The sequence below is a fragment of the Eptesicus fuscus genome, chromosome 1 (assembly GCF_027574615.1).
Source record: "Eptesicus fuscus isolate TK198812 chromosome 1, DD_ASM_mEF_20220401, whole genome shotgun sequence".
NCBI lineage: Eukaryota > Metazoa > Chordata > Mammalia > Chiroptera > Vespertilionidae > Eptesicus > Eptesicus fuscus.
In genome coordinates, this window is record NC_072473.1 from 93403163 (window position 1) to 93412154 (window position 8992).

An 8992-nucleotide genomic window follows, 5' to 3' on the forward strand; every position below is an offset into this window, starting at 1 on the left:
ATCCCACACTGGGTGGTCTCCCTGGGCAACATTGGCGTTGCCCTGGGGAGGAGGGAGGATGAGGTGGAGAAGGTACTCTTTATCATCCCGGTTGTGGGACAGCACGCTGTCCCTGGAGTTGTGATGGGACTGGAGGGGTGGGGACAGAGGGGTCCAAGGCTGGCATGGTCTCCCATCCCTGGGCAGCAAACAGCCAGTGCTGACCCAGGTTGCCCAGGAGGCTCTGGTTCACCTGGAGCCCAGAGGTGGTCAGTCCCCCTGAGTGTGTGGGAGAAACAGGCAGGTCAGCCAGGCCCTAGGCCCAAGCCGTTAACATGTGGGGAGACCAGGTCTACAGGAGGCAAGGCTGTGCCTAAGGTTCAATAGAAGTCAGGGCTTACCTGGGGTCCCTGTATCCTTGGCCAGGATTCTCAGCATGGCCTTTCCAGGCTCCCATGGGCTCTGGAGGACCCAGCAACCACATCCAAGATCACCAGGAGTAACAGGTCCAATGCAGGTTCTGCCATGAGATTTTCACTTTGGGGACTCATGGCCTGGTCTGGTAACTCTGGTTGCCTTATGTAGTGACATCCATTGAGCACATGGTTCCCAAGAATACAGGATGCATCTCAGAAGCAGCTACCCTGGCCCCAAGATGGCCCTAGAGATGGTAGATGGGGCATTTATAATGGGTGCCCAAGGAACCTGCCTCCCTCCTCCCCTTCCTTCTTATTTCCCTCCCTTCCTCCTTATTTCCCTCCCTCCCTCCTTACTTCCCAGGTTGTCAGAGGGAGAGGGCACTGCCATTTGCAGGCTGGTAGCTTTCCCAACCTTCCCTGGTGCTAGGCACCTCTGCAAAGGAGAGCATGGTACACTAGTTGCTGGTACACAGGCAGATCCAGGCCTACTGATGTCACTCACGGTGTTTTTCATGTAACCACTAGCAGCTCTAGTGGCAGAATACCATACCACCACATCACAGAGACAGCTCAGCTATGTCCCCAACATGACAGGAATGCGCTTCAACAACATGTCTTGCAGTCCAGGCCTTTTCTACCCACCGAGCTCTTACCTTGCAATCTGAGGGGAGCCAGCAGGAAGCAGGAGACACATGACAGAGGACTTGGAGAGTGAGACCTCCATAGGATGAACCTGAGGATGCAGTCACTAAGGCAGGAAGAGGCCAGCCTGGCAGAGGGGCCTGGACTTCATTAAGGGCAGGCAGTGGGACCCTAAGGCTTCCCCAGAGCATCAGAGGGACCTAAAACACCAGGCACAAGGCTCCAGTGATCTGGAGAGGTTTGGTTGAACCAGAAACCTGGTGGCCACATTGCCAAAGGAGAGGTTGAGGTTGAGAGGGGGGGCCACCGCTCCTTTGGGCTCCCAGCACAAGCTTATCAGCCTTCCCTCTCTCCTGAGTACTGGAATTGGATATGTCTACCTGGTTATTCCTTAAGATCCTCCAACCAACCATGGCCAACCATGAACTTCAGCCTCTCTGTCCTGCCCCCCAAGACCTCTGAGATGGTGCTTGAAGGGAATCCCCCAATCTCTGTCTGGACCCCAGACCTATCTTCCCAACTATTTCCCAGCTTCTCCCCAGGATGACTCATGGGCTCCACAGCTGGATTTTTTTTGCCTTTTACCTCAGACCCCATTTCTGCTCCCCACCTAGCAATGGCACCACCAGCACCAGGCACCCAGGTTGATCCGCTGTTTGGTACTGGCATCCTCCCTCTCCTCCCCCAACCCACATCTTATCTCTCTGCACCAATGGGAAGCCTGGTGATTTTCTAGTAGCCAGTTGTTTGACTAGTCATAGACCTTTTCTAAGCTGGTTTCTTCGTGCAGGTATAGTTTTAGTGTCAGGAATGACACCCAATGCCACAGGCCTCCCATGCTTAGATCCAAAAAGGGCAGTCCAGCTGAGCTTTTCAGAATGGGGGCTTCCCTCTCAGTTGCCTGTGGAATTGACTTCAGTGAAAACTAAGACTTATTTATGACAAGAGTGGTCCTATAGTCCATGGGACCACAGCTCTACCTTTCTTATTTGCTTTTTGGGAAGTGAAGCTTGAAGGAATATGGTCTTTGATTTCTTCTTTGCCTATGGGACACACCTCACAATGCAAAAAGAAAAGATCAGGAACCAAACACCAGACCCTTGTGTCTATGAAAAGGCTGCTATTTTGCATTCATGAAAGAGCTGCTGACGTCTAGAAGCAAATAAATCGGGTGCAAGACAATTAGGCTGATGTAGGTTCTCAGGATTTCCAGTCCATTCCTTTTAAACTGCCTCAGTGCCAGCTGAACTACCAGCACTGAGAAGTGAAATTGAACCCATGGATTTCCCCAGCTATCTGGGATGAAACTTTCACTTCTATAATTAGAGTCCCAGAATGTTAGGGCTGTACAGGCCTTTAGGATCAGCTGGCCAGTCCCCATCATGAGACTGACAGGCATACTGGAAGGCCCAGCTTGAGGCTTACCCCTTACTTCCCTCCCTGATAGGGCCCTTCCTGCTACAGCTTCTGTTACTAGTTTGTCTTTTCTCACAGATACAGTAGGCGCTCACTAGGTCCTCAGTAAAGGAAATAAGACCTCTTTTGCGGTTTCCCAAGGTACACCAGGCCTTGGATCCACCAGGCTGTTAGCCTCTTCAGTAAGTGGATGTCAAACTTTTTCTCTAGAGACCCCAACACTTACAGGATAACACACAGCACTTCCACCTGGCTTTGAATGCTCTTGGTGATCTGGTTGCAACCTTATCTGGCACCTTTCTCACCTGGTGTCTTATAGTCCTCTGTGTCTGACAACTCTGTTCCCTGAACACACTATGCAATTTCCTACCCTCACAGCTCCAGGTGTTCCCTCAAACCAAGATGCTATTTGATTCTGGCTGTCTACCAAAACCCTTCTTTTTTTATCAAAGCCAATATTCAGAAATATCTCCTCTGTGAAGCATTTTCAAAGAGAGCCCCATCAATATTTTCCCTCCTTCCCCTACATTTACTCACAGATATTTTCACGGGCACCCATCATGTGCCAGGCACTGTTCTAGGCACAAGGGATACAGAAGTGAACAAGACAGAAAAACATCTGCCCTCACAGAGTTGATATTCTAATGGGGAAGAGAGGCAATCAAGGAAACAAGTAAATGATGCTGAATTTTATAGGTGAAATTAACTTTCCCTTCTGTACTCCCTTGATATTCTTACCTCGATGTTGCCCTGTTTTCCTCTGCCCTGTGGCGTGGTTATTTTGTTTGTACTTCTGTCTCATGATCACTAAGGGGTGATTTCCATGAGAGTAGGGCCAAGGCCTGATCTACTCTGTAGCCCCCTCAGCACCAGGCCTACAGCAAACACTCAAGATAATGTTTGTGAAATAAGTGAATAAATGAATGAGGGAGTGAGTGAATGGATAAGTGAGTGGACAGATGCATAAGTGAGTGGGTGGATGAATGAATGAATGAGTGAATAGGTGACAGAGACGAGTATCTAAGCTCAGTACACTTGTGTGTTTTGGCTTTTCTGGAGCAAGGTTCTATGTTGGAAGGTTGGGTGGCTTGAGCATAGGATTTCTGAGACCCAGGAAAAAAAGTCAACATTAATTCTCACACCACAGAGCAAATGAGAGGTGGCTACAGAAACTCAAGATTTCAACTTCATGACCCATACCAAACTTGAGCCTCATTTGATTGTGGATTCTATCTTTCAGAGGAAGATGTCTCCAAGGGCCTAGGTTTACTGACTCAGTCCCTCACACCTAGCACACAATCACACACCTTTGATTTCTTCTGCAAACATCAGTAGTATTCAAAATGAGAGGATTTTGTATTTTCATATAGCAAAAAATAAGAGTAAATACCAATTCTTCCCATAACCCATTCTTAATTCAATATATGCTAGAATTAACTGGTTATTATTTTGCCGAATTCCTTTCAATTATTTGCCAAAGATTTTCATATCATTTTTAACCAAGTGAATTTTATCCTAAATCTTAATTTTTTTAATTTTAATTTTATTGTTGACAGTATTGCAGATGTCCCCCATTTCCCGCCCCCTCCCCCCCGGCCTCCCTCCGTCAAGACCCCATCCTCTTCTCACAACATTGTTGTTTGTGTCCATGGACTATGCATATATTTTTAGCTATTCTCTTTACCTCTTTTCATTCCATCTGCCCTCCCATCCTCCCCTGTAACATCTGTCAGTCTACATGACTCTGGTTCTTTTTGTTTGTCAGTTTATTTTGTCCATTAGATTCCATATATAAGTGAGATTACCTGGTATTTGTCTTTCTCTGACTGGTTTATTTCATTTAGAATTATAATCTCCAGGTACATCCATGCCGTTGCAAAAGGCAACAGTTCCTACCTTTTTACAACTATGTAGTATTCCATTGTGTAAATGTACCACAGCTTTTTTTAACTACTCATCTACTGATGGGCACTTGGGCTGTTTCCAGATCTTGGCTATTGTAAGCAATGCTGCTATGAACATAGGGGTGCATATATCCTTTCTTATTGGTGTTTCAGGTTTCTTAGGATATATTCCCAGAAGTGGGATCACTGGGTCATATAGCAGTTCCATTTTTAAATTTTTGAGGAAACTCCACACTGTTTTCTACAATGGCTGTACCAGTCTGCATTATTTCATGTTTAAGTAATTATGGGAATTAATTTATGACCTAAAATGTGAATGTCCTATTTTTAAAAATCCAATTGGTGAGTTGCAAGCACTATTTAAGTCTTTTCACAACATACTCTGCTATGGAATTGTATTTTCCCAAGAGATTTAATTTATCTGCTCTTCATACACATTTAGTCTCTGTAAATATGCTTTTGGCTTTTCAGTAATAATATTAGACCTGAATGATTTGACACATATCAACAAGGGTAAGAGATTGAGAGGAAGGTTGCTACATGCATTTAAACATACTTGGTCAACAGGAAAAAAAATAACATTTACAAGTATTTACAAGTATTCAATGTACCTTTTAGATATGTTTCATAGTTTTCCATGAATTGGCCTAGGGCCGTGGTTGGCAAACTGAGGCTCTTTGGCCCCTTGAGTGTGGCTCTTCCACAAAATACCATGGCCTGGGCGAGTCTATTTTGAAGAAGTGGTGTTAGAAGAAGTTTAAGTTTAAAAAATTTGGCTCTCAAAAGAAATTTCAATCGTTGTACTGTTGATATTTGGCTCTGTTGACTAATGAGTTTGCCACCACTGGCCTAGGGCAAACTTTTTTTTTTCTTTTCTTGATTTTTCCTTTAGTTTTGGCCACTATTTTTGTTGTTGTTTTAACCATTGTAAAGGCAGTTGTTTACTTATCAAATTGTGTGTTTTAGGATGTTCTATGATCCACCTGGACTCAGACTGCAAAGCAGATCCAACCAACAATGTCCAAGGGAGCCTCAATTTGGCTCAGAGTCCCTCTTCAACTCTTAAAAGCCCAAAGCATTGGGTGACATGTCACTGCTCAACAGTCTGACTGAGCGAATAAGGATTACTCTGATTAATTCTCTGGAACATGAAATAAGCTTTTAGGATCAAGTGGCAGAAAACATACTCCCCCAACTACTTTAAGAGCCTCTGTCAATAAACCAGAGTTCTCTCTCAGTTTCTGGGCTGGAAGGAAAGCTTGGAATAATTATTATTTTTTTAATTTTTAAAAAATGTGTTTTTATTGATTTCAGTTAGAGGAAGGAAGAGAGAGAGAGAAACATCAATGAGAGAGAAACACTAATTGGCTGCTTCCTGCTCGCCCCCCACTGGGGATAGAGCCCACAATGTGGGCATGTGTCCTGACTCGGGAATCAAACCAATTCTGGTGCATGGGAAGACCCTCAACCAACTGAGCCACATGGGCTGAGCAACAATACCCTCCCCCTTCCACTGATACAAAACAAATGCTATAGATTCAATTTTTCTTCAAAAATGTCTCTTGGATGCATCCCTTCCTTTCTGTATCCACTGCTATCTTCTTCATCCAGGACCCTGTGATCTTAGCTTTGAACCCACTCCAATGACCCACAGATTCTTTTGTTGGCCCCATGTTCCCATACTGAGGGTCGACTTCTGGAAATACTTTCCTAAGATGTTCATTCAGAATCTCTTTTCTGCTTCCTGACATGCTGGGGAACCCCTTTGCTCCCCAGGTCAAGACCAGGCCTTTCTAATAGATTTTCAAGGTCCTTACTAATCTGACTATACCTAACTTTTACCTCCTAATCCCTAATGAGTACAGCCTTGGTCAATATCTATTGAGAGACATCTGCTTGCTGTGTGTTTTTAAAAAAATATGTGGTTTTTTTTATTTTTAGAGAGAGAGGAAGGAAGAGAGAGAGAGAGAGAAACTGATCAGTTGCCTCCTGCACACACTTCAACTGGGGATTGAATCACCAACCTGGGCATGTGCCCTGGATGGGTATCGAACCAGTGATTTTTTGGTACACAAGTTGATGCCCAATCAACTGAGCCACACTGGCCAGGGATGCCTGCTGTGATTTTGGTATAATGCTTGATAAATAGACTGATGGGGTAGGAGAATTAGCCCAGAGACATACCCAAATATATATAAAATCTGATTTATGACGGAGGAAACATTGCACAGGAGTGGAGAGGGAATAGTCTTCTCAAACAATTGTGTAGGGATAAAAAATGAAATAAGACTCCTACTTCACATTACACTCAAAAATCAAGTCCACGTGAATTAAGGACTTAAATGTGAAAGGTGAGACTATAAAGCTTTCAGAAGATCATAAAGGAGAGTATCTTCATGACCTAAGGGTAGGGAAAGATTTCTTAAACATGGTATGGAAAACATTAAACATAAGGAAAAGATGGACCAGCTGGACTAAATTAAAATGAAGAATTTATATTTTTCAAAAGATAGTATGAAAAGATTAAAACGCAAGTCACAAATTGAGAAAAGGAATCTGGAACACATAAAACTGACAAAGGGCTTATATCCGGAATACATTTTAAAAAGTCTACAAGTTATTAACAAAAAGATAGATTGCCAAATACAAAAATTAGCAAAAGATTTAATAGGTGATTTACAAGCCAAGAAATCCAAATGGCTAATAAATATGTGAAATACAGTTTGATTTCTAGTAATAAGGGAAATACACATGAAAATCACATTTGATCCATTACTTACCCACCAGAATAGCTAAAATTAACAAGTGTTGGTGAGAATGTGGAGCCTGTGGAACACTCATGCACTGTTGGAGGGTGGGTATACAATAGGACAGACACTTGGGAAAAGTTTGTATTATTTAGTAAAGTTGAAGATTGGGCTGGGCCAGCGGGGAGGAGGGGCCGTGGGATTGGGGGGCTGATCGGGGCCTGGATCAGGCTGGTTGGCTCCTGCAGTGCATGTCATAGCCACTGGTCATTCTGGTTGCTCTGCTCATTCCACCATTTCAGTCACTGGGCTTTTATATATATAGTGAGAAAAGAGAGATGACTTAACTTAAATATGGAATTGCTAAGCAAAAATGAAGCAGAACTTGAAGATTTGGAAAATTATCAGTCTCTCCATAGTGTAGAAAATGAGAACACTAAGGGTGTGGTCAAACAACCTTTTGATAAAGGGATTAGCGTGGATGTGAATTATGGACATAATCAACTGTCTCAACAAAGCCTAGGAATAGAGATTGGATTATACCAACAGAAACACTGCCAACTGGGACTAAAGAAAACAGAAAATGAGGGAAAATGAAGGCAGAATATTGCACTTCTTAGACCTTATAGGACTGGATCAAAATGCTATTCAGCTACAAATACTATTCCTCAAAACAAGGGAAGGAGTACCTGGCAGGTTATTCAGAGGTCATCGGGGCTACCCAACCAGCACAGGCTCAGAGTGTAGGAAGGGAAGGGTATAGCTGCCTCTACCTAGGTTTCAAAGATAGGGCAGCCAAGCCTTGGAACTCCAGCCCAGAATAGCCTCCAAGGGGCTACTGTGGATCTGAAAGGCAGAGAGCATCAAGCCAAAGAAAATTATTCTGGAGCCTTACAGTTTATTGTTGTTTGCCTTATTGGTTTGGGACTCACTTGGGATCCATTTACTCTTCCTTCTTTCCTATGTCTATTTTTTGGAATGGGATTGTCTATCCTGTGCATAAACCATCAGTGTATTATGTAGCACAGAAATTGTTTGGTTTCAAAGATTCATGGCTGGAAAGGAATTTACCTTAGGATGAATCCTGCCTGAAGTCTAACTCATAGGTGATTTAGATTTAGATGAAATTTAGGTGGTACTTGGGACTTAGACTTTACAGTTGATGCTGAAATGAGAAGACTTTTGGGGTTATTGAGTGGAATTGATTTATTTTGCACATGAAAAGGACATGAATTTTGGGGGCCAGGACAGAATGTTACAAACTGAATGTCTACATCCTCCCACATTCATATGGCAAAATTCTAACTTATAAGGTGGTATTAGAAAATGCGGCCATTAAGAGGTGATTAGCTCATGAGGGTGGGGCCCTAATAGATGTGATTAGTGCTTTTTAAAATTTTTAATGATAATTTTATTTATTTTTATTTTTCCATCATCATTTATCCCCTCTATGAGCTTCCTCATTCCTTCTACCATGTGTGGACATATCTAGAATATGGCCATCTATGAATGTCACCAGACACCAAATCTGTTGGTTCCTTGATCTTGGACTTATCAGCTCCCAGAACTATGAAACATAAATGTTTATCATTTAAGCTACTCAGTATATGGTATCCTATCTAATAAAAGAGTAATATGCAAATTGACCATCATTCCAACACAAAAGATGGCAGCCCCCATGTGGTCAAAGATGGCTGCACCCCATGTGGACACAAAATGGCCGCTACAAGATGGCCAGCAAGGGAGGGCAGTTGTGGGCAATAAGGCCAGCAGGGGGGCAGTTGGGAGGGACCAGGCCTGCAGGGGAGGATAGTTGTGGGGGACCAGGCCTGCAGGGGAGGGCAGTTGGGGGGAAACAGGCCTGAAGGGGAAGGCAGTTGGGGAG